General features: G+C 40.7%; 1 long non-coding RNA gene across 1 annotated transcript in view; it reads left to right on the top strand.

Moving 5' to 3' along the window:
- Positions 1-26,282, top strand: part of LOC147371270 (uncharacterized) — a 53,205-nt gene that overhangs the window by 13,013 nt on the left and 13,910 nt on the right. The window contains exon 4 of the long non-coding RNA XR_015163390.1: positions 22,306-22,437. This is a non-coding gene — a long non-coding RNA (uncharacterized LOC147371270). The remainder of the gene's footprint in view (positions 1-22,305; positions 22,438-26,282) is intronic.

The following is a 26,282-nucleotide window of genomic DNA, read 5'->3' as shown; positions in this document are numbered from 1 at the left end:
GAAACAGAAAAGAGGTCAAATCCCACAAGGTGGTGGGGAGGAGAAGGCAGAGAAGGTCGAGAATACGTCCCCTTTACGTGTGGTTTCAGAAATTTCCTGGTTGCTTGGCAGTGCTGATGGACAGGTAGCTGGAATTTTAGCTCATATAATGCCCTATGTGTTCCTAATTATTTCTTGAATGTCTTATCTCTGTAACTGCATTGTATTGTAATTTCACTATGGGCTGCTGCTGCTGCTGCTAAGTCACTTCAGTTGTGTCCGACTCTGCGACCCCATAGACGGCAGCCTATCAGGCTCCCCCGTTCCTGGGATTCTCCAGGCAAGAACACTGGAGTGGGTTGCCATTGCCTTCTCCAATGCATGAAAGTGAAAAGTGAAAGTGAAGTCGCTCAGTCGTGTCCGACTCTTAGCAACCCCATGGACTGCAGCCCACCAGGCTCCTCCATCCATGGGGTTTACTGGAGTGGGGTGCCATTGCCTTCTGCATTCATTATGGGCAAAGGTATTTTTATCCACCCAATCCTGTCTCACTCCTAATGAGCACAAATGTACTCAAAGGTTGTGTATGGATAAAAATGTGTGCAACAAATTTGTTGCAGAAAAGCATGAATAATTAATCTACATATTCTGATTTGATTTGAAGCTTTTATAGCCTCTGTTGAGGAAAAACCTATATGTTTAAAAAGTCATTGAAGTTCAGAAGCAAAAAATATCTTAAGAGTTATTTGATCTAACTATTCCCAAGTGTGATCATATATCAGAATCAAGTAAGGGTGGATTAGGGCAGGGTAACTTTAGAAAGTGGTTTTCTGACCTTCACTATAGACCAACTGAATGAGAATCTGTTTGTTTTGTGACAGTTTCTGTTGAGCTGCCAGGTTTGGGACCCACAGATGAATTTTGACATCTAGAGTCTGAAAACCCCTATTTCTTCTCCTTGAGAGTATAGTAGTAACACCTTTGCAAACATGAAGATTGTCACTGGATGTCCCCAAGCATGCAGGAGTCATTTTTTCTCTCCATGGCCAAGTGAAATGACTTGCAGTCTCTCCCACATCTCTGAGAGTGCCCAAGGGGACACTTGTGCTAGCCTGAGTCTTTCCACGCTGGGGCCTTTTTCTCCAAGCTCTCCAGACTTCAGCTGTCCTTGGGGCTTACAGTGGTGTCCTCGTTTCTCCCTCCTTTGCTCAACAATGCTAACAAGAAACTGTTGGGATCGATGTTTATTAAAGTATGCATTGAGAATCATTCTCTGGCAGGCAATGCACTGAGAAGAGAATGTAATCTCCCCACAGTCAGAAATGATAAAACAAACAAGCAAATATGATCCCTACCTTCATGAAATATACAGTCAGTTGGATGAGAAATATCCAGGTGGTGCTAGTGGTAAAGAACCTGCCTGCCAATGCAGGAGATGCAGGTTTGATCCCCGTGTTGGGAAGATCCCCAGAGTAGGAACCCACTCCAGTGTGCTTGCCTGAAAATTTTCATGAGCAGAGGAGCCTGGCGGGCTATAGTCCATGCAGTCACAAAGAGTCAGATGAGACTGAACACAGTCATAACAATATTGGGTTAGCTAAAAAGTTCAGTTGAGTTTTTCCATAAAATCATACGAAAACCCCAAATGAACTTTTTGGCCGCCCAATATCTGTAAAATCTCTATCTAAAGCAGATAGAGATGGAGTATCCTGAAATACTATGAAGAAGAAGTATAGACAGCAGTAAGAATAACTAGGAAGACTTGATTTATTTGGATACTTAAAAGATGGCCTTCCTAAAGGAGTGATAATTACACTGAATATTATTTAAGATTATAGCATGTGTCAAGGGATGTGACAGGGATGATGGATACTAAAAAGAGACTTGTAGATCGTACCTCAGAGAGAAAGTAGGAATGTGGCATATGATGACACTGTTGAGAAAGACACTGCAAAGGAGACAGGATCCAGGAGAGCCTCCAGAAACCCTGAAATAGGGCTGCTACATAGAAGCCGAAGGGAGACAGAATTCGAAAAAGAAGAGCTGATCATATATATCAAGTGCCTATGAGTCAATCAAATGAGGTCTTACAAATACCTAATGGGTATAGGGTCATGTGGTCATGGACAACCTACACATTTAGTTTTGATGGTGTGGAAGGATGAAAGTCAGACTGAAGTAGGTTATAGGGTGAATGGGGAGGAGAACTTTTAAAGAGAAAGAAAAGATAATACTCTTTAGATGCTTAACTGTGAAGGAGAGGAGAAAGAAAAAGGAATAGTTGAAAGGGATTTTTTTTTATTGTGACAAAATATAGATAACATAAAATTTACCCTTTTAACCATGTTTAAGTTCTGTAACATTAAGTATATTCACATTCTGCCACTATAAGCCCCATCTACCTCTAAGAACTTTGTTATCTTCTCAGACTGAAACTCCATACCCATTAAACAATAACTCCCCATTCTCCCCTTCACCCAGGCCCTTGGCAACCACCATCCTGTTTTCTGTCTTTATGAATTTGACTGCTTGAAGAACCTCAATATTTGTCCTTTGGTGTCTGACCTATTGCACTTGGCGTAATGTCTTCAAGTTTCATGCATGCTGGAACAGGTGTCAGAATTTCCTTCCTTCTTAAGGCTAACCACTGTCTCACTGCATGCATACCCCACATTTTGTTTATTCATTTATCCATTAGTAGACACATGGGTGGCTTCCACATTTTGTGTGCTTAGTCGCTCAGTCATGTCCAGTCTTTGTGACCTCATGGACTGTAGCCAACTAGGCTCCTCTGTCCATGGAATTGTCCAGGCCAGAATACTGGAGTGCATTGCCATGCCCTCCCTCAGGGGATCTTCCCAACCCAGGAATAGAACCCAGGTCTCCCATATTGCTGGCGGATTCTTTACCATCTGAGCCACCAGGGAAGCCCTTCCACCTTTTAGCTATTGGGAATAATGCTGCGATGAACATGGACGTGTATACAAATATCTGTTTGAGTCCTGGTTCAGCTCTCTTGCATATGTATTCAGAAGAGGGATTGCAGCACAATGGTAATTCTATGTTTAGTTTGTCAAGGACCCACCCTGCCTTTCCCACCGCAGCTGCACTGTTTTACATTCCTATCAGCAGTGCGCAAGCGTTCCAATGTTTCTACATCCTAATACTTGCTACTTTTGGTGTGAGATGATATCTCATTGTGGTTTTTTTTTTTGTTTTTTTTTTAAGAAAGATCGTTTTTTAACATTTTATTTATTCACTTGTTTTTGGCTGTGCTGCATCTTCACTGCTGTGCCTGGGAGCCCCGGTGTGGATGTGGGGGTGCTATTCGCTGCGGTGCGGGGGCTTCTCATCTCAGTGGTTTCTTTTGTTGCAGAGCACGGGCTCCAGGGCATGCGGGCTCAGTCGCCTCCGTGCAGGCTCTCCAGCGCTGGCTCAGTAGTTGTGGCACACTGCCTTACTTGCTCCGTGACATGTGGGCATCTTCCTGGACGGGGATAGAACCCATGCCTTCTGCATTGCCAGGATTCTTAACCACTGACCCACCAGGGAAGTCCCCTCATTTGGTTTTCATTTTCATTTTCCTGATGATTAGTATCCTTGAGCAACTCTCATGTACTTACTGACCATTTGCATATCTTGTTTGGCAAAATACCTATTCAAATTCTTTGCCCATTTTTAAAACCAGGCTGTTTCTCCACTGTTGAGTTTCAGGGGTTCTTTATACATTTTGGTTATGAATTTCTTATCATATATATGATTTGCAAATATCTTCTCCCATTCCGTAAATTCCTTTCTCCATCTGTTGCTTGCTTCCTTTGATATGAAAAAGGTTTTGAGTTTGATGTAGTCCCACTTATTTATTTTTGCTTTTGTTGCCTTTGCTTTTGGTGTTATAGCCAAGAAATCATTACCAATCCAATGCCATTAAAGTTTCCTTCTGTGTTTTATTCTCAGAGTTTTATAGTTTTGGCTCTTACATTTAGGGCTTTGATCATTTTGAATTAGTTTTTGCATGTCTAGTCCCAAAAGGCAGAAATCTCTTCAGTTCAGTTTACTGTAATACAATTTATCTTTCTCATTATATCCACTTTATAGAGTTGCTATAGTGATAAGACAAATATCTAAAATGATATCTATCACATATCACTTCTGATTTTTAATGACATAATAAAATTATTTTGCCACATTAGCCTTTCATAAATTACCCTAAAACAAGAAAAAAATGGTAACAAGAAACAGAAACTCCATTTTTAAGTAAAACTAAGACACAGCTATCCTGAACCACACTATATAAAAGCATAAAGCAGACAGAAAAGCAGTGATGCAGTGTTTGATTCACTCATCATCTGCGTTCAGGTTCGTCACGACCTGACTGTTCTTTTCTAAGCTACGGATCTGTATTTTATTTACATCAGCAAAACTGAAGGGCCCATTCAATTGGTTTTTTCCAAAACAAGAGTGGGTCTGTCTAGATGTAAAGCTAAACTGTGATCTCATAAGGGCTAGAAAATCTCTTGCTCATCTAGGATTAGTCTCAAAATGCAAGGGTCTCTTTGCCCCTAAATACACTGGATAATACCCACTGTGGAAAGAATAATCTACGGGTTAAACCTCACTCTTTGGTTTGTCTCTTCCTGTGGGAGTGGAGAGATTCCTGTCGCCAAATTCAGCATCCAGAGACCTTCAAACAGTACTTGTTTACCTTTTCAGTTTAAGTAAAACGGAATTCAAAGGAAGCATGGCTTTGAAAGCCCCCAAATTCTGCCTTACTTTTTCCTTACTGGTGCCACTAGTCCTTGCATTGAGTCCAGGTATATAGTTTCTCGGGGTTTCCCACTGCCCACAGCTTAGTGGCGGAAGGGCCAGTCCCCAGCTTTTTGACACCAGGGGCCAGTTTCACGCAAGACAATTTTTCCATGGATCAGGATCTGGTGGGAGGATGGCTTCAGGATGATTAAAGTGCGTTGCATTTATTGTTCACTTTATTTCTATTGTGATTACGTCAGTTCCACCTCAGATCATTAGGCGTCAGATCCCAGAGGTTAGGGACCCCTGCTCCATAGGCCATTTGAGATTGTCTTTACTAAAGGAGTTTAATTGGTCTTCCCCTGGGTGGTACAAGTTAGAGCAAGACCTACTTACTCCCACACGTTGATACAGAAAGATAAATGACAAGTGGTTTCAGCCCTCACCCTCCCACCCAGTACTTTCCATAAGAAAGATAAACAGTTGGCCAGACACTCAGAACAGGGAAAGCCAGAGTTGGCTCTTCTTTTCTCTGTTCCTGTATTAAGTGTAATAAAAGAAGTTGATGTTGAGGAATCGTTTTCCCTCACAGAATTCCCTCCTGTGCAATAAGAATGTAGGTGAAATCCTTTCTGATCTGTACCAAGCCTCTCTGACTACCTCAGAGGGAGTTCCACATAGAACATTGCAGAACATTTGATAACTAGCTGTGTTGTGGTTTGCAGATACGTGGCGCATATCCAGAAGAAAGAAAATTTAGCCTTTGCACCCTGGGGTGGACTGGCCTAATTATTCTATACAGACCTTCAGTCATGAGAAAACAGTTTAGTCCTCTCTCAGCCCTGCTTAACCCTGCTGGTGGCTCAGCAGTAGAGAATCCACCTGCCAAGCAGGAGACCCAGGTTCAATCCTGGGATAGGAAGATCCCTTGGAGAAGGAAATGCAACCCACTCCAGGATTCTTCCTGGGAAATCCCATGGACAGAGGAGCCTGGTGGGTTACAGTCCACGGGCTTGCAAAAGAGTTGGACACAACTTAGCAACTAAAGAACAACAACATCCATCCTCTGGTTTTATTTGGGACCTCTCAGGTGGCACCAGTGGAAAAGAACACGCCTGCCAGTGCAGGACTCGTCAGAGATGCGGGTTCAGTCTCTGGGTTGGGAAGATCCCCTGGAGGGAGGACATGACAACCCACTCCAGTATTCTTGCCTGGAGAATCCCACGGACAGAAGAGCCTGGTGGGCTATAGTCCATGGGGTCGCAAAGAGTCGGACATGACTGAAGCAACTTAGCGCGCAGCACAGCCCAGCTCATGGTTAATGGAACAACTGAGTGAAAAGGAGATTGCCACAGAGAGTCCAAACACACTGCATTATGGTGTAAACTTCAGTTACCACTTGGGCTGATTAAGGGATAAGGCTGATTAAGCAACATTTGTAAAGAAATGTAACCTGACTTTCAAACATGAATAATCACCATCAGTAGTTGTTGGAAGTAGGCAGAGGTAGTCCCAGGGTATTGGGGGAAGCAGGAAAGACTGGATGTCAATCTGTGTCTTGTTTGCAAAAGCCGTTGCTGAAGTGCTTGCACTGCTTTGCATCTTTACAAGATATGCTCCTCTCTCCAAAAGCATCATGGGCTCTCTTCCTGGTACCTGGAAACAACCAACTTCTTCATTATACTCATTCATTCATTCATCCATCTGACAAATATTTTTTGAGAACTGTCTATGCATCGGGCACTCTTCTTGGCCATGAGGACTCAGTGCTGAATAAAAAATGAAAAAATCCTGTCCCTTATGGAGCTTTGGAGGAACAGAGAATAAACAAGTAAATAATTAAAATGTTGCTGGGCTAAGAAGATTCCCTGGAGAAGGGCCCACTCCAGTATTCTGGCCTGGAAAGTTCCATGGACTGTATAGTCCATGGAGTCACAAAGAGTCAGACATGACTGAGCAACTCTCACATAGTCTGTTAGATGTGTTGAGTGACTGAGCGGGAGATGAGAAAGGAATTGAGTGAGAAGGGTAAGGAGAAGGTGTGTGCATACTCAGCTCTGTCTGACTCTTTGCAACCCCATGGACTCTAGCCAGTCAGGCTTCTCCGTCCATGGGAACCTCCAGGCAAGAATACCAGAGTGGGTTGCCCTTTCCTCTTCCAGGAGTCTTCCTGACCCAGGGATCAAAACTGCGTCTCCTGCGTCTCCTGCATTAGTAGGCGAATTCTTTATCACTAAGCCACCTGGGAAGCCCAAAACAGAGGGCAAGATTGGAATTTTCAGGAAGGTGGCTGCAATAGGCCTCTGTGAGAAGGTGTCAGGAAGGTGGCTGGCATAGGCCTCTGTGAGAAGGTGATGCCTGAAGAAAGACCTGAAGATGGCCTGGAAGCAAGCCATGTATACTTCCGGATGATGATTTCAGGCAGAAGGAAGAGGCAGTGCAATGGTGCTGAGACAAATGCAGCTAGAAAACTGGAGTGGATGGAGTAAGGGAGGGAGTAGGAGGAATGAGAGAGGAAATTGGTGTGTGTGTGGTGGTGGGGGGTGGGGAATGGGTATAGGCGTTCAGATAGGGTTGCATAGATGATTAGAAAGACTCTATTGGTATCTTGGATCATCAGGAAGAAGTGGAACTTTTGAACCTTTGTAAATTGAAAGTTACATTTGGTCAAAATCTCTGGCCATAGGGATGTTAAGCATGCCTAATGACCTTATGGCCAGACATGGATAGGTAACTCCTTAAATAATAACCATCTAAACAGCAGGTGGTAAGAATTGCCCTGAATGTCTAAACTTCTAGATCTCACAGTCAGATAAAATTACTAGTCAAAAGTTACCTAAGTTAACTGAAAATGCAATGTTTTTCTGAGATTTAAGTATCATTTAACTCAGAATATTTCAGATTAGTTTAAAAATTTTTTAAAGAATCAGAACCGTAGTGTTCTGTTATGTAGGATTTTGCACCTAATTTAAATTTTATATGTTTGAGGAAATCTGGAATCTTAGATTGACAGACTTACAATTTCAGTTTCAAATGTGTAACTGAATAATTGATTCTGGTGAATATTAATAAGGTTATATACATTATATTTTAAAAACCTCAAATTTCATCATAGACATAAAGTTAGTCTGATATATATGAATTAATTATTTTGAAGGGTTTGCCAATCAGACATTTTTAAATTAAAAGAAAAATTGTTATTGTTTAGTTGCTAGGTTGTGTCTGATTTTTTATGATACCATGAACTGTAGCATGCCAGGCCTCCCTGTCCTTCACTATCTCCCGGAATTTGCTCAGACTCACATTCATTGAGTCAATGATGATATCTAACCATCTGTTCCTCTGCCATCCCTTCTCCTCTTGCCCTCAGTCTTTCCCAGCATCAGCGTCTTTTCCAATGAGTCAGTTGTTCACATTGAGTGGCCAAAGTATTGGAGCTTCAGCTTCAGCGTCAGTCCTTCCGATGAATATTCAGGGTTGATTTTTTTCTTTAGAATTGACTAGTTTGATCTCTTTGCAGTCCAAGGGACTCTCAAGAGTCTTCTCCAACACCACAATTTGAAAGCATCGATTCTTTGGCACTCAGCCTCCTTCATGGTCCAGCACTCACATACGTTCACTGGAAAAAACCATAGCTTTGACTATATGGGCCTTTGTTGGCAAATAATACCTCTGCTTTTTAATACACTGTCTAGGTTTGTGATAGCTTTTCTTCCAAAGAGCAAGTGTCTTTTAATTTCATGGCTGCAGTCATCATCTGCAGTGAGTTTGGAGTTGAAGAAACTAAAGTCTGTCACTGTTTCCACTTTTCCTCCATTTATTTGCCATGAAGTGATTGGACCAGAAAACATGATCTTAGATATTTTGAATGTTGAGATTTAAGTCAGCTTTTTCACTCTCCTCTTTTGTTTTCATCAAGAGGCTTTTTAGTTCCTCTTCACTTTCTGCAAATAGAGTGGTATCATCTGCATATGTGAGGCTGTTGATATTTCTCCTGGCAATCTTGATTCCAGCTTGTGATTCATCCAGCCTGGCATTTCACATGATGTACTCTGTATATAAGGTAAATAAAGACGGTGACAATGTACAGCCTTGACATACTCCTTTCCCAATTTTGAACCAGTCTACTGTTCTATGTCCAATTCTAACTGTTGCTTCTTGATCTGCATACAGATTTCTCAGGAAACAGGTAAGGTGGTCAGGTATTCCCATCTCTTTAAGAATATTCTACAGTTTTTAGTGATCCACACAGTCAAAGGCTTTGGTATAGTCAATAAAGCAGAAGTAGCTGCTTTCTGGAACTCTCTTGCTTTTTCAATGATTCAACAGATGTTGGCAATTTGATCTCTTTTTCCTCTGCCCTTTTTAAATCCAGCTTGAACATCAGGAAATTCACAGTTCATGTACTATTAAAGCCTGGCTTGGAGAATTTTGAGCATTACTTTGCTAGCATGTGAGATGACTGCAATTGTGCAGTAGTTTGAACATTCTTTGGAGAAGGGAATGGCAATCCATTCCAGTATTCTTGACTGGGCAATTCCATGGACAGAGGAGCCTGGCAGGCTAGAGTCCATGGGGTTGCAAAGAGTCTGACATGATTGAGAGACTAACACTTTGAACATTCTTTGGCATTGCCTTTTTTGGGATTGGAAAGAAAACTGACCTTTTCCAGTCCTGTGGCCACTGGTGAGTTTTCCAAATTTGCTGGCATATTGAGTGCAATGCTTTCACAGCATCATCTTTTAGGATTTTAAATAGCTTAGTTGGAATTCCATCACCTCCACTAGCTTTCTTCTTAGTGACAGTTCCTAAAGGTCACTTGACTTTGCACTCCAGGATGTCTGGCTCTAGGTGAGTGATCACACCATCATGGTTATTTGGGTCATGAGGATCTTTTTTGTATAGTTCTGTGTATTCTTGCCACCTCTTCTTAATAGCTTCTGCTTCTGTTAGTTCCTTACCATTTCTGTCCTTCATTGTACCCATCTTTGCATGAAGTGTTCCCTTGGTATCTCCAATTTTCTTCAAGAGATCTCTAGTCTTCCCCATTCTATTACTTAGAATATATTAAGTACATAAATAATGTTTACAACATTTGAAAGTGTTTAGGTTACCAAGGTTATAAGTGGGAACCAATCAGCATCATTCCAGTCTCCTTGACAAGTGGTTGTAAATATTTGCTTGGTTTATAAATAGAGCAACAAACTGAACATAAAAACTTAGGGAAGAATTAGTTTTCAGCATCTGTAACTTTAATAAAAGGATATTAAAGAAATGTCCTACATAATCTTCTCTGTGCTGAGAAGCATCCTTAACTGTACCAGAATGTTCCTATTTATCAGCAGTTGTTTACCACATGGTTTAGAGCTCCATTATTGCCTCTTTCTACTGCTCATTTTCCCACCCCTATCTTCCTTTGCACCAAGTATTTCAATGAAATTACTACTTAGAAGGGAAGAAGACTGCTTGTGGGATTATGACGAAATTCTGGGCTGTGCCTTGGAGGGGATGTATAGCAGGAGGCAGACTTTTCCCCCGTCCTTTGATGGCTTTCCTTTGCTAGTAATTGTTCTGGAGCACTGGAATGTAGCCCAGGCAGAATTAATTTACAAGATTATATGTTGCACACATCTCTTCTGGAACCATGACTTTTCCATTATGCACCTTATTTCCTAAAATTTATCATTTCATAGCAAGAAATGCAGCTTGTGTGACAAAGAACAGTGTGCTCCAGCTTGTATCAGGCTAATGAGATATCCACTAAAGGGTAATGTTTATTCGCCTGGATTAATTGAATAACTATGTAGTTCTATGGTAGGGAGGGAAGGGGTTCTTAAATAGTCTTGAGAATTCCATTACAATCTACACCTTGAATTTCTGTTTTTGGTGTATTTTAAAGTAAAGCTACTATGTGTGATAAATCACTTATTCTGAATTACTCAGCCGTAAAAGGAATGAATTTGAGTCAGTTCTAGTGAGGTGGGTGAAACTAGAGACTTATACAGAGTTAAGTAAGTCATAAAGAGAAAAATATATACTGTATGTTAATACGCATATCTGGAGTCTTGAAAAACAGTACTGATGAACCTATTTGCAAGACAGGAATAGAGACTCAGACATACAGAACAGACTTATGGACACAGCGAGGGCAGGAGAGGGCAGGATGAATTGAGAGTAGCACTGAAATATATACAGTACTGACTGGAAAATATATCACTCCTGGGAAGTTGCTGTATGACACAGGGAGCTCAACCTGCTGCTCTATGACAGCCTAGAGGGGTGGGAGAGAGTGGGAGGGAAATTCCAGAGGGAGGGAACATGTGTTTAACTATGGCTGATTCATGCTGATGTATGGTAGAAACCAGCACAACATTGTAAAGCAGTTATCTTCCAACTTAAAATAAATAAATAAAAAAAATCCCTTATTCTATGTCCTTCCATAGCCATGATGAGGTGAAATTTCAGAGCTTTTAGGACCTGACTTTCAGAATGGGAACAAGGCTTCTAGAGGTTTTTTGTTTGTTTATACATGTTTCAGTTCAGTTCAGTCGCTCAGTCGTGTCTGACTCTCTGTGACCCCATGAATCGCAGCACGCCAGGCCTCTCTGTCCATCACCAACTCCCGGCGTTCACTCAGACTCATGTCCATCAAGTCGGTGATGCCATCCAGCCATCTCATCCTCTGTCGTCCCCTTTTCCTCCTGCCCCCAATCCCTCCCAGCATCAGAGTCTTTTCCAATGAGTCAACTCTTTGCATGAGGTGGCCAAAGTACTGGAGTTTCAGCTTTAGCATCATTCCTTCCAAAGAAATCCCAGGGCTGATCTCCTTCAGAATGGACTGGTTGCATCTCCTTGCAGTCCAAGGGACTCTCAAGAGTCTTCTCCAACACCACAGTTCAAAAGCATCAATTCTTCGGTGCTCAGCTTTCTTCACAGTCCAACTCTCGCATCCATATATGACTACTGGAAAAACCATAGCCTTGACTAGATGGAGCTTTGTTGACAAAGTAATGTCTCTGCTTTTGAATATGCTATCTAGGTTGGTCATAACCTTTCTTCCAAGGAGTAAGCATCTTTTAATTTCATGGCTGCAATCACCATCAGCAGTGATTTTGGAAACTGCAAAATCAGACTTTTGGAAAGTCTGACACTGTTTCCACTGTTTCCCTCTATTTCCCATGAAGTGATGGGACCAGATGCCATGATCTTCGTTTTCTGAATGTTGAGCTTTAAGCCACTTTTTCACTCTCCTCTTTCACTTTCATCAAGAGGCTCTTTAGTTCTTCACTTTTTGCCATAAGGGTGGTGTCATCTGCATATCTGAGGTTATTGGTATTTCTTCCGGCAATCTTGATTCCAGCTTGTGCTTCTTCCAGCCCAGCGTTTCTCATGATGTACTCTGCATAGAAGTTAAATAAGCAGGGTGACAATATACAGCCTTGACGTACTCCTTTTCCTATTTGGAACCAGTCTGTTGTTCCATGTCCAGCTCTGTTGCTTCCTGACCTGCGTATAGGTTTCTCAAGAGGCAGGTCAAGTGGTCTGGTATTCCAATCTGTTTCAGAATTTTCCAGTTTGTGGTGATCCACACAGTCAAAGGCTTTGGCATAGTCAATAAAGGAGAAATAGATGTTTTTTCTGGAACTCTCTTGCTTTTTCGATGATCCAGTGGAGGTTGGCAATTTGATCTCTGGTTCCTCTGCCTTTTCTAATTTCCAAATATATTAACCAAGAGAATGGTGACAGTGTAAAAAGGTGAGCTTAAATACTGCTTGAAGATTTATAAATTGAAGTTATAGTCATCTTCTCATATTTTGCTGTAGCTCCTTCTGAGTTTTGATGTGATAGATTTTATGGCTTTTTGTCTTTTTGTTTTTCTTAACAAAACACAGTTTTTGGGTTTTTTTTTTTTTTACTAATATTTGTGGAGGAAGTGGCAGCAAATGGAAAAGGATACCTTAATGCATGCCAGTGAAATAGAACTCAAGGGAACTATGTGTACAGTAATTATTGAATACTGTCAAGAACTTAGGAAAGGTTTTTTTGTTTTTTTTAAGAAAAAATAATGAAACAATTTTTTTTTTAACATTGGGCTTTCATGGGGTTGATCTAGGTTTTTTTCAGGAAAGATTTACTTGGGGAAGGGCTATTTCTTCATCACAAAGTCCTCCTAACTGTGTCCCTGACCCCACCTCCTTTCCCAGGTCAGCAGTTGTTCTCTCTTTTATATTTCCATGGAAACTTATGTCATTCAGGATTGAAATATTCATGTATATTTCCTACTTCTCCATTGTATCAGAGGGTCCCTGAAGTCAAGATCTATTTAAACATATAACAGGATGAAAATTATCAACAAGGAGAGAAAATAACCAAGGGACCAAATGGCAGGGGTGGGGAACTAAGAATGAGAGAGGGTTCTACTTGGGCAAAGTGTGAGATGTTCTCAGAAGGTCCCAAGTGCCTGAATATTGCAAAGGGCCAAGAGTAATGCAGATTCTCCCAAATCACGTATTCCAACAGTCAAGAACATTTGTGAGTAATGCAAGCAAAGATCAAAATTTTTATTGATTTAAATGCAACACAATCCCAAGACTAGACCACCAGGGAGTTGTATTTTTGTATGCCCTCTGGAGAAATTCTTGTTCCTGTGTGGGCATTCTCAATGCCCAGTGTAATGCTTGGTTTGTAGAGGGTCCTCAGTTCATACTATTGATTGAATGTGGAACTGAATAGCTTTTCTCTGCTTTGCATTCTCTGCTTTGCATGGGCTTATTTTCATTCCTTGGAATGGATGTTTTCAGATGTTCCCTTCCTTTGTATTTTGTATATTCTGGCTTAATAATGAATATTAGGTGATAATCAACTGTTACTAACCAACTGAGAAATTTGTACAAATAATACCGAAATTGCTTAACAAGCAAATTTTTCAAGTGACATTTTTAAGAGGCATTTAATGTTTGCATTTGTGTTAGTAATTCTGACTTAGAAGTAATGCAAAAGCTTTATTATTAGAAAAAAATGATTGATAACTAGGAGCCCATGTGGTGAATTTCAGGATGTTTCAAATGTACTCATCATCTAACATTTGACTCCATGGTTCTCCTTCCTATGCATTAGCAAATATTTTAGTGCTGGGAGGCAGGGGGAAAGTTAGTGATGCAGGCAGGTTGCTTACAGGTCCATATAGTCCACAGAGAATCTTTAGGCTCTCCGACAACGCAGGGGAGTGTGCAGTTTCTGAAAGCATTTCTGGAGGCTTCCTTTAATTTGACGCAGGCAGCAGGGTCATTTGTCCTCTTAAGTCAGATGTGATGGTGATAGCTGCTCTATCTTAGCCAAAATAGTTTAGGGAGAGAAGGGCATAGTGATGAGGGTGGCGAAAGTAACAGAGGAAGTAATTACGGCAGGGGGTGAGGATTGCGGACAGGGCTAGATGGAGCTGGGGAGAGATAGAATGAACATGAGCATTCTGATCACATGAGCCCTCCGTTCTGCAATTATAAGATAGCATCAACATGAATGGTCACCTCTTTATTCACCCACTACTGGTCTTCTGAAATGATCTCAAACGCTCCACTTTGGGGATTGAGATTAGGCTGTTGAGATTAGGGTAAAGCCAGATTGGTTGAAGAGGATTTGTGTCAAAGGCAAGTGATCTGGGAATTTTCTTTTGCTTTGTTAAATTTGTCTCTTTTCCTTCTTTAGGTGTAGTTAGCCGAACATTGGCTTCATGTTTCTGTTATAATATGAATTGTTTACCTACTATCCTTGCTTTGACTTTTCTAATTTACAATCTCCTTAATACTTAAAGCTAAGTCTTGCAAAAAGACTTCTGGCTTATTTTTTTCCTAGCTACTGCTAACATATTGCATGTGGTAGTCCAACTTGAACTTGCAAATCATAACATAATAAAATTCTGTTGTAGGAGATTTTTGGTCTCACTAACATTCATTTTGTGTTCATACCTAACTTTTCATAAACATTTATTTTGAGAAAAGTAATTTATGGCTTAAAAACTCAAAAAGTCCCTACTATAAATGACTAGAATTTCTTAAATAATAATGTGCTACGTCTATTCACTTGAGTTGTTCAATAATAAGTTATCATTCACTGATATTTTAACAATTCAACTGAATTTAGTTCAGTCACTCAGTCGTGTCTGACTCTTTGTGACCCCATGGACTGTAGCATGCCAGGCTTCCCTGTCCATCACCAACACCCTGAGCTTGCTCAAACTCACATCCATCGAGTTGGTGATGCCATCCAACCATCACATCCTCTGTCATCCCTTCCTCCCACCTTCAGTCTTTCCCAGCACGAGGCTCTTTTCCAATGAGTCAGTTCTTTGAGTCAGGTGGCCAAAGTATTAGAGCTTCAGCTTCAACATCAGTCCTTCCAATGAATATTCAGGACTGATTTCCTTTAGGATGGACTGGTTGGATCTCCTTGCTGTCGAAGGGACTCTCAAGAGTCTTCCCCAAAACCACAGTTCAAAAGCATCAATTCTTCAGTGGTCAGTCTTGTTTATGTTCCAACTCTCACATCCATACATGACTACTGAAAAACCATAGCTTTGACCAGATGGACCTTTATTGGCAAAGTAATGTCTCTGCTTTTTAATACACTGTCTAGGTTTGTCATAACTTTTCTTCCAAGGAGCAAGTGTCTTTTAATTTCATGGCTGCAGTCACTATCTGCAGTGGTTTTGGAGCCTAAGAAAATACAATCTGTCTCTGTTTCTATTATTTCCCCATCTATTTGCCGTGAAGTGATGGAACCAGATACCATGATCTTTGTTATTTGAATGTTGAGTTTCAAGCCAGCTTTTTCACTCTCCTCTTTAACTTTCATCAAGGGGCTTTTTAGTTCTTCTTCACTTTCTGCCATTATGATGGTGTCATCTGCATATCTGAGGTTATTGATATTTCTCCTGGCAATCTTGATTCAGCTTGTGCTTCATCCAGCCCAGCATTTCAAATGATGTACTCTGCATATAAGTTAAATAAGCAGGGTGACAGTATACAGCCTTGATGTACTGCTTTCCTGATTTGGAACCAGTCTGTTGTTCCATGTCCAGTTCTAACTGTTGCAGCACTTAAACTGTTGTTCAACTGTTGTTGATCTGCATACAGATTTCTCAGGAGTCAGGTCAGGTGGCCTCGTGTTCCCATCCCTTGAAGAATTTTCCACAGTTTGTTGTGATTCACACAGTCAAAGGCTTTGGCATAGTCAATAAAGCAGAAATAGATGTTTTTCTGGAACTCTCTTGCTTTATCGATGATCCAACGGATGTTGGCAGTTTGATCTCTGGTTCCTCTGCCTTTTCTAAAACCAGCTTGAACATCAGGAAGTTCACGGTTCATGTAATGTTGAAGCCTGGCTTGGAGAATTTTGAGCATTACTTTGCTAACGTGTGAGATGAGTGCAATTGTGCGGTAGTTTGAACATTATTTGGCATTGCCTTTCTTTGGGGTTGGAATGAAAACTGACCTTTTCCAGTCCTGTGGCCACTGCTGAATTTTCCAAATTTGCTGGCAAGTTGAGTCCTTTCACAGCAGCATCTTTCAGGATTTGAAATAGCTCAATGGAATTCCAACACCTGCACTAGCTTTGTTTGTAGTGATGCTTTCTAAGGCCCACTTGACTTTGCACTCCAGATTGTCTGGTTCTAGGTGAGTGGTCACACTGTCATGGTTATTTGGGTCATGAAGATCTTTTTTGTACAGTTCTTCTGTGTATTCTTGCCACCTCTTCTTAATATCTTTTGCTTCTGTTATGTCCATACCATTTCTGTCCTTTATTGTGCCCACCTTTGCATGAAATGTTCCTTTGATATTTCCAATTATCTTGAAGAGATCTCTAGTCTTTCCCATTCTATTTTTTCCATCTATTTCTTTGCACTGATCACTGAGGAAGGCTTTCCTATCTCTCCCTGCTGTTCTTCGGAAGTCTGCATTCACATGGGTATATCTTTCCTTTTCTCCTTTGCCTTGCACTTCTTTTCTCAGCTGTTTATAAGACCTCTTCAGACAACCATTTTGCCTTTTTGCTTTTCTTGTTCTAGGGGATGGTCTTGATCACTGCCTCCTGTACAATGTCATGAACCTCCGTCCATAGTTCTTCAGGCACTCTTGTCTATTAGATTTAAACCCTTGAATCTGTTTGTCACTTCCACTGTATAATCATAAGGCATTTGATTTAGTTCATACCTGAATGGTCTAGTGGTTTTCTCTACTTTCTTCAATTTAAGTCTGAATTTGGGAATAAGGAGTTCATGATCTGAGCCACAGTCAGCTCCCAGTCTTGTTTTTGCTGACTGTATAGAGCTTCTCCATCTTTGGCTGCAAAGAATATAATCAATCTGATTTTGGTGTTGACCATCCAGTGATAACTACAGAAACAAAACTGACAAATTTTGCTTTATGGCTTAGATTATATTCTCAGTTCTTGGAGACTGCTTTCTTTTCAAAATGTTCACAATAAATTATGTGTATAAGTTTTAAACAGCAGCTCCTAGAAGGACTTTTCTTCCTAGATCTTTCTGGTGATGATTTGAATACACTGAAAAAGATCCCTATAGATGGCTCAATAATTACGTTGGTTGGGATGTTGTCAATTGCAAATGGTAAAAGCAAGTGGACCTTAACTGGCCTAGGGGATTTATTGATTCCCTTTCCTAAACAGTCCAGAAGTAAGGCTAGTTTTCACATAAATTCGGGGATTTAAATGACTTCAATGTTCCACCTAATCAGTTGGCCGCATTCTCCAAGGAGTTCATCTCTCATAATTGAACAGTGGTTTTTGAAGATTTCAGGTGTTCTGTTCTAGCTCTTTCAACAGCTCTACTAGAAAAGAGAATTTCCCAACAGTTAGGAACAAATGCCAATTCTGATTCTCATTGGCCCTCAGCATGCATCTCTCTGTGATATCAAGAATGACAACATTCAAAAAGGGAACAGGTGAAATTAATTTTATTAATACAGTTGACCTTGAACAGCACAGGTTTGAAGTGCTTAGGTTTACTTATACAGGTATCCCCCCTCCCAGTTCAGAACAGTACTACACAATGTGCAGTTGGTTGAATCCGTGGCTGAGGAACCACAGATTTGGAGGGCTGACATGGAACAGGATCATCACTGGGTTTTTCTATCCATGGCAGGTCCTGGAACCGGTGCCCTAGGATATTCAGGGAAGGCTGTATGTAGATTTTCTACTGTGCAGCAGGGGTAGGTGCCCCTAACCCCTGAGTTGTTCAAGGGTCAACCCCCATTACAGGCAGGTTCTTTACTAGCTGAGCCACAAGGGAAGCCCATATATTTAACTAACACTTAAAAAATACACATTTTCAGCACATAATTGATGTAAAACTTATAAATGAGGGTTTTTTCTTTTTTTTTTTCCTGTACCAAGTATTCAGAGTCCGAAGAGTCTCTTCACATATGTATACATACAGGCTCAGTCGTGTCCATCTCTTTGCAACCTCAAGGACTGTAGCCACCAGGTTCCTCAATCCTTGGAATTCTCCAGGCAAGAATACTGGAGTCGGTTGCTGTTTCCTCCTCCAGGGGATCTTCTCGGCACAGGGACTGAAACTGCATCTCTTGCTTCTCCTGCGTTGGCAGGTGGATTCATTTCCACTGTACCCTTAGAACCAATCTCAATTTGGCCCAGCCAATCTTTAGGTGCTCCATAGCCACGTGTTGCCAATGACAATGTATTGTCTGTAGTCTCAGATAGATCATCCTAAAGAGAAATTATGCAGATATTCATGCATCTCAGATGCAGAAATCTTTAGCATGTCTTGCTTAGGAACAATGGTCATGAATGTTTCTGTTCTCGAAGTCATTAAATGTCAGGTTGATGTTCAGACCTCAAAGTTGGAGGGGGGCGAGTGGGATGTGGGGGGAGAGCAGATATTCCATAGATCTCTAATATCTCTCGGGACTTCATTCATACCATTTTTTTTTCTATTTTATCTTGCTTTGTTTTGAGCTTTAAACCATTTCATATCAAAACCACTGATCTGTTTTCTTTTTTTAATGAGACAAACTGACCTGATTTCAACTAATTGTAAAAATGGACTTTATTTTTCTAAGACTTATGCTTTCATTTTCTACATGTCATTAAAGAAGCTACTAAGGGAGAAGAAAAAGAACACATCTCTTCCTATTCTAGGATAATTTATCTTTTTAACCCCAGGTAGGATGTATAGCTGGAGAAGGCAATGGCACCCCACTCCAGTACTGTTGCCTGGAAAATCCCATGGATGGAGGAGCCTGGTAGGCTGCAGTCCATGGGGTCGCTAAGTGTCGGACACGACTGAGCGGCTTCACTTTCACGCACTGGAGAAGGAAATGGCAACCCACTCCAGTGTTCTTGCCTGGAGAATCCCAGGGACAGGGGAGCTTGGTGGGCTGCCGTCTCTGGGGTCGCACCGAGTCGAACACAACTGATGCGACTTAGCAGCAGCAGTAGCAGGATGTATAGCACAGCACAGGCTGTATAAAATCATATGATTTGATACATTTATACCATTGTTCCTAAGTCAGGGAGTTGATTAGCCTCCCTAATAATTTGTTCATTTTCTCTTTTTTTCTCATACCCTTCCTTCAAGGTAAATATTTGCATTGTGGGTTTTATAAAATCAAACTTAAGTGTAATTTTCACCATAATAATAAACTCTTAGACAGTAAACTGAGATAATACATCCAATACAAAAACTTAGTTAGGGCTTCCTTGGTGGCTCAGTGGTATAGAATCTGCCTGCCAATGCAGGAGACATGGGTTTGATCCCTGGTCTGGAAAGATCCTGCGTGCCATGGAGCAACTAACCCAGTGTGCTACAGCTACTGAGCCTGTGTTCCAGAGCCCGCGTGCTGCAGCTGCTGAAGCCCGGGTGCCCGGAGCTCATGCTCTGCAGCAGGAGCAGCCACTGCAAAGAGACACTCATGCCCTGCAACTAGCCAGTGGCCCCCGCTCACTGCAACTGGAGAAAAGCCTGTACAGCAACAAAGACCCACATGGCCAAAAAAAAAAAAACCCCAACCCCCTTATTGTTAAATAACTGTTTTCCTTTTAATTTCTAAATTTCAGTTTATACCAGAGAATAACTTTTTAACAACAGCTAAGCAGCAGTTAACAGTGGTTTTAAATGAAAATATAAATTGGCTTTATAACAATCATTTGTATTTTGGAACTGTGAAACAAGATTATTAATAATCTACCATCCTGATGTTGATGTTTGATACCTGTGGGAGATTCCTGTCATTTGTAGCTGCCTATATTAATTTCATACCTGCATAACAGATTGTCACAAAGCTAGTAGCTTAAAACAGCACCCTTTAGTAGCTCATAATTTTATGTGTTGGAAGTCCAGGCGGGTATTAACTGGATTCTCTGCTCAGAGTCTCACAAGGCTAAAATTAAAGTGTCAGCTGAGGTTCCCATCTCATCTGAGGCTTAGGGTCCTCATCCAAGTTACTTGGTCATTGGCAGGATCCATTTCCTTACATATATCAAATTTGTGGACCCTGTGTCTTTAAGACCAGAAGAAAAACTCCTCTTTTTTTTTTTTTTCTAATTGTATTTTATTTTTAAACTTTACATAATTGTATTAGTTTAACCACCTCTCAGAAAGGGCACATTTCCTTTTAAGGGTTCACCTAGTTAGCACAGACCCACCAAGGATAATCACTGTTTTGATGAACTCATAATCAACTATTTAGGATTCTTAATTACATCTGCAAATCCCTTTTACTGTATGAGTGATCACGGGATAATGCCAGGATATGGTAACCATAATACCCGTCTTAGAATTCTTCTACCACACTTCCCAGAAGGCCTTGAACACCTTTTCTCTATTTGATAGTTCTCCACTTTGTGAGCTCCGTCTTCCTCAAGAAAGAAAGAAAAGAAAGTGAAGTTGTTCAGTTGTGTCCAGCTCTTTGTGACCCCATGGACTGTAGCCCACCAGGCTCCTCAGTCCATGGGATTTTCCAGGCATGAATACTGGAGCGGGTTGCCATTTCCTTCTCTAGGAGATCTTCCTGACCCAGGGATTGAACCTGGGTCTCCAGCATTGGAGGTAGACGCTTTACCATCTGAGCCACCAGGGAAGTCCATTGGCAAGTCGGTATAAACCTCCATCTTTCTAAGGCAGTTTACAAAAAACTTACATTCTCAGAGTCCCTTGTGGTTAAGCTGCAGGCATGTGACCTTGGTATTAGCAGTGAAATGCCCTTAAGTGAGACTTAAGTGGGAAAATGAACTATAGGAGGAAGCAGGATAGGGCTGTCTCATTCACTTTGCTGATGTGAGTTCTATGGTGTGGTTCCAGTAATTCACCCTAGAGGCTAGTCTTGAGCTTGTTTCTCCAACCCACCCAACGATTCTCTGAGCTATCTAATAAATTTAAGATTTATTAGATAGACTCAGTTAGCTCTCAATAAGTTCATTTTCTATTAATACCTACATTAGGTGCAGTAGATTGTATTGCTTACAACTAATAGCCCAAGTTGATACAACTCCTAATATTCTTTATGTATATCCTGTGACTCTGGAGGAAATAATGTCTTTCTAATACAGTAAGATTCCATTAAGGTATTTTTCCCTGCTGCAAAATAAGTCTTTGATTTACTAGAGAAGTATTTCATGTCTATTATTTCTTTACTATTACCTTATTTACATTTTCTGGGACATAATTACTTTATTATAGGGGACCTGTAAGTTTTTATAAAACCAATGTGAAAATAATTATGCCTGAATTATATGCATGACTTAAATCTTACCTCAATATCCCTTCATTTCATGTCACCTTCCACCTCCCTTCCCTCAATCACACCAATACCCTTAAGAGATACAAATTAATCATTATTACTCAATTTTGTGCTATCTTCTCCAGGCATTAAACAATCATCAATCAAACTGACTAGAGTTTGCTTGGAAATGTTCCTCCCATTAATGTACTTGCATCTGTTTAATGGTGACTGGCAACAAGTTAATTGTCCATGCAGGATTCTTGTATGAAGCTTTTCTTCACAGTTTCAAAACTCTACATAATCTGCATTTTTACTACGCACAGTTTTTCTGTTTGGGTTTATGGTGTATGATTAATTGCATTCTAAATTCCAAGAGAAAAGGTTGATAGCTGCAGGTGTCTTATAAACAAACTTGGATTAGGCAAAAATGTTGCATTTTCTTTCAGATCCTTTAAGCCTGGTTAGAATTTACTGATTTATTTTATGTCTGCCATAATAATATTTTTAATCAGTGTCATATGCTTAAACTTCAGTTTTATGGAGAATGCCCTGACTTTAATGATAAATAATATCCCTATACACGTACACACATATAGAAGGATACATACAAAAGACACATTCCTTACTAAATATTCTGTACCTGAAATAATTTTAATTTGTTATTCAATTTTTATGTAAATTATTTAATAAATGATAGATATTTTGCAGATTAACCTCAATATAAGGTGGAAAATAAGTTCCAATTATTATTACTTTTTGTTGTTCAGATGTAGAGCTCTTTCCTTCATAGCACAAAGTTTACACTTCTGTTCATACCTAGGTTTGCATCCTGGTGCTTCTGTCTACTACCTGAGTGACAGTGTTCGTGTTGGTTACCTTGTTGATACTCGTTTTCTCATCTCTAAAATGAGGCAGTAGATTCTATTAAATATGATCCAAAATTCACCTGTAGGTGAGTAGTACTCATATATTGTTAAAGACATCATTCTCATCCTGCTGTCATTTATCATCAGTTTTGCAACTGTAATGGTTACTGAGGGTCTATGCTAGTCTACTATTTTTCTCTTCTGTCCCATTTTATATTCTGAAAGCATTTTAGCTGGTAGATATTTGTTTTTTATTTTTCAAGTGCTTTTCTGGTAGAGTTATATGGAAGAAATCATCAAAAGGATCTTAGGGATAATGACAATTGTTTAATGAAATTACTGTATTTAAATAGTGATATTTCATTAACAAAGTGCTAGTAATCCATTTGCACCATTTTTACCCATCTCCATTCACTAGCCAATCTGCACAGATAAGAGTTGATCTCAGAAATGGAGACAGAAAAACTCATTTTATCTAAATGTTCCATTAGGTGAATATTTTCACTTCTAATAAATGTATTTTAGGTACTTTAACAAAACTGCTAAGTATTCTGTTAAAATTTCTGTTCCAAGTTGTTGCTAGGATATTTCATGCACAGGGCTAAGTACCCAATAGATTCTAAACTATAAAAAGAGTAATATGCATAAAACTCATACTTCCTGGACCCTTAAATACCCAGAATCCTTCACTGGGTGCTATCAGTTAATTTACATTGTTTGTCACCAACAAACACTAACTCTTAATGACTAAAATAGTAAAGGAAATTTATTGGAAAAATAATAGCTCATGGAAGTAAAAGAGAAGCTTTAAGAGCTAAGTGTAAGAAATAACAAGAAACAGAGCAGCTCAGGATTCTGGGGGGTTTTAGGTGCAGGAACAGATACCTTTAAGAATTAAGATTTATAAAAGATGAATCAGCTCCAAAGATTCCAATTATGCAAACAGACAGGTGTTTGCTTAGCACCCATTCCAAACCCTTCTCCTTCCTGCCAGTAGGGGAAGTTAGGAAATGAAAGTATTCAGTTTCCCAGTCTCCCACTTAGGCGTGTCTAAGTGACGCAGTTCAAGCCCTGGCCAGTATTTCTAGTCCTCTGCTTCTTTCTGTCTGGACGGTGGGCGCGAGGCCTGAAAGCGCAGTAGCCAACCTATAACCGCAAGAACCACAGCATACTGAGGATGGTGATGCAGGGAAATAAAAAGAGGCTTGGCTTCCTGATCCTTTCAATGAGCTGGCATTCCTGCCATGGCCTGCCATCCCCAGACTTCTTATTTTGGACCTAAAATATACCTTATTCGATTATGCCACTGAATTGTGCTTTTGGTTCTGGTACCTGAACACATTTTAACTGAGAGTCATTTAAGATTTATTTTCTGATTGACTTAGCTCACTAGCACAGTCCTTGGCCATGGGAGTCCTGGGCACTGTTATTTAACATTCTCACTGTGGCTGAAATGGCAAGATGATTAGCTTGCTCATTTCCTGGTCTTCCTGGGCATGGCTGGACCACAATTCCAATCTCCTTTGTCATTAGGGATAGTCACAGTCCTCAGAATGTGAGCAGACCTGATGGATGCCACTTTCCTGATCTGACCTGTAGAAATGTTTCCTGAATGCTCAAATTTACTCCTTTTCCAGCTGGATGAATTGAAGAGGATTCCCAGATAATATTGGCAATTATGTGTTGCTGATGGTGAAGTCACAAGATGGAAGTAATCTGGGTCTTTGAGTCCTCTGAACCACTTGAAAGACAGCAGCTAAATCAGAAATACTCACTGCACATTTATGTGAGCAAGAAATAATTATATTTTGAAGCCCTTGAAACTAAAGGCATTATAAGTTACAGCAACTAGCAGTACTTTAACTAACTCATACCCACTAAGATGGTATGAAATGGGAGAAGGAGGCAGGAGCTGCCCTGGAAATATGAGAGTGCCTTGTCAGGAAAAAGAGAACACGCGCTGGGCAGGCATGGTAGTCATCCACTACTACAGCCGCCAGTTGGTCCACTGGACACTCAGTTATTGTCCATTCATGAACCGTTGACGGGGACTGTGGTAGGCCGAATGATAGCCCCCAACATGTCCACGGACTTCCCTGGTGGCTCATCAGTACAGAATCCGCCTGCCAATGCAGGAGACGCAGCTTCCATCCCATGGTCGGGAAGGTCCCCTGGAGGAGGAAATGGCTTCCCACTCCGGTTTTCTTGCCTGGGAAATCCCATGAGCAGAGGGGCCTGGTGGGCTACATTTCAGGGCATCGGCTTAATGGCTACACAAGGACCACCACCAAGATGTCCATAACCTAATCCCTGACGCATTTGAGTGTTGCCTTACGTGACAGAGGGGAATTAAGGTTACAAAAGTAATTAAGGCTCTAACCTAAAATCAGTACATTGTCCTGGATTATTCGGGTAAATTGTAATTGTGCTTGTCCTTAGAAACAGAGGAGGGAGACAGGAGAGGACGTGAGAGGGCCTGCCCTGCCTATTCTAGTTTTGAGAGTGGAAGGAAAGGACCACAGGCCAAGGAGTATGATGGCCTTTAGAAGCCGGAAAGATAAGGAAACAGATCCCATCAGAAACTTACAGACATGAATGGAGCCTTGCTGGCATCTTAATTTTAGCCTAATGAGACCTGTCAGACTTCTGACCTATAGAACTATAAGATAACAAATTTGGATCATTTTCAGCTACTATGTGATAATTTATTACCAAGGCAATAGGAAATAAACACAGAAGCCTTCTATGTGCTAGGCATTTCATTGTACTTCCTGGGAATATAACAATGAATAAAGATATGCTCCCCTTCCTTCAAGGAGAGAGAATAAAAAAACAATAATTTCCAAGGATATTCAATTGACTTTTGAAAGTTTGCGGGGAGGAGATGGGAGAAGTGATGAAACCAAGGGCAGCAAAAATCTTTCCAAGAGGTGAGTAGCCCATGTAAGAGTCCAGAAGTAACAGAGAGTGCTACAAGTATTGAAAACTACAGGTTGTTCTCATTGAAAGGAAGGTAGAATTTGAGAGATGAGGATAAGATCAGAAAGGCCCTGGTAAATCTCACTGGGAGTTTAGACTTTTCTACAGATAGCAATGAGACATCATGAAAGGGTAAGAAAGAGAAGGGACATGATCAGAGTCCATTCTAGAAGTAGTCTGTAGTTTCAGAGTAAAGCATATATTAAAAGGGGCTAGGAAGGCCAATCAGGAGATTAACAGAGATCGCTCCTGTGTTCACTGCTTCTCAAGGCGAAGGACATTTCTATGGACAGAATGTTTGTGTCCCCCACCCCCCAAATTCATATGTTGAAACCGAGTCCCCCATGTGATTCTGCTTGAACTTGGTGACTTCGGGAAGTGATAAGGTCATGAGAGTGGAGTCTTCTTCATGAATGGGATTAGTGCCCTTAAAAAAAAAGCCCCAGAGAGATCCTTTGTCCTTCCTGCCTATGAGAACACGGTGAGAAGACTCTCTAAACCAGGAGGCTGACCCTTACCAGGTAAGAAACTGAATGTGCTGGTACCTTGTTGTTGGACTTACCCACTTTCAGAACTGTGAGAAGTCAATGTCCGCTGGAGATAAGCCACCCATCTATGGTGCTTTGTTACAGCAGCCCTAAGGGACCAAGACAAACACCATCTTATTCCCCAGAACTTGTGGAACATACACCCAAGCTCTGTAACACAGCAGAATGACAGGTTGTGTCCTATACCGAGTACAGCTAAGACCTGTCTGAAAACTGCCTCCTGGTCAGCAGGGCAGGGGTGGGCTCATGATACTCCAGAGGGAAAAGGTCATCCTTATGGTCACAAGTTGGTAATCCTCAAAGAGGTGATTTGAAAAGGGTATTGAGAGGTTACGTTATGAAAGGATTACAGTATGTACCCAGTAAATACTGAAGTGATGTTTTGTTGATTTAATTTTCTTTAT

This window comes from Bos grunniens, chromosome 5, assembly GCF_055505025.1.
Source record: "Bos grunniens cultivar Pamir isolate PY7600 chromosome 5, Bosgru_T2T1.0, whole genome shotgun sequence".
In the NCBI taxonomy this organism is placed as follows: Eukaryota; Metazoa; Chordata; class Mammalia; order Artiodactyla; family Bovidae; genus Bos; species Bos grunniens.
Note: the sequence above shows the minus strand (reverse complement) of the source record. Positions and strands in the feature narration are given on the sequence as shown.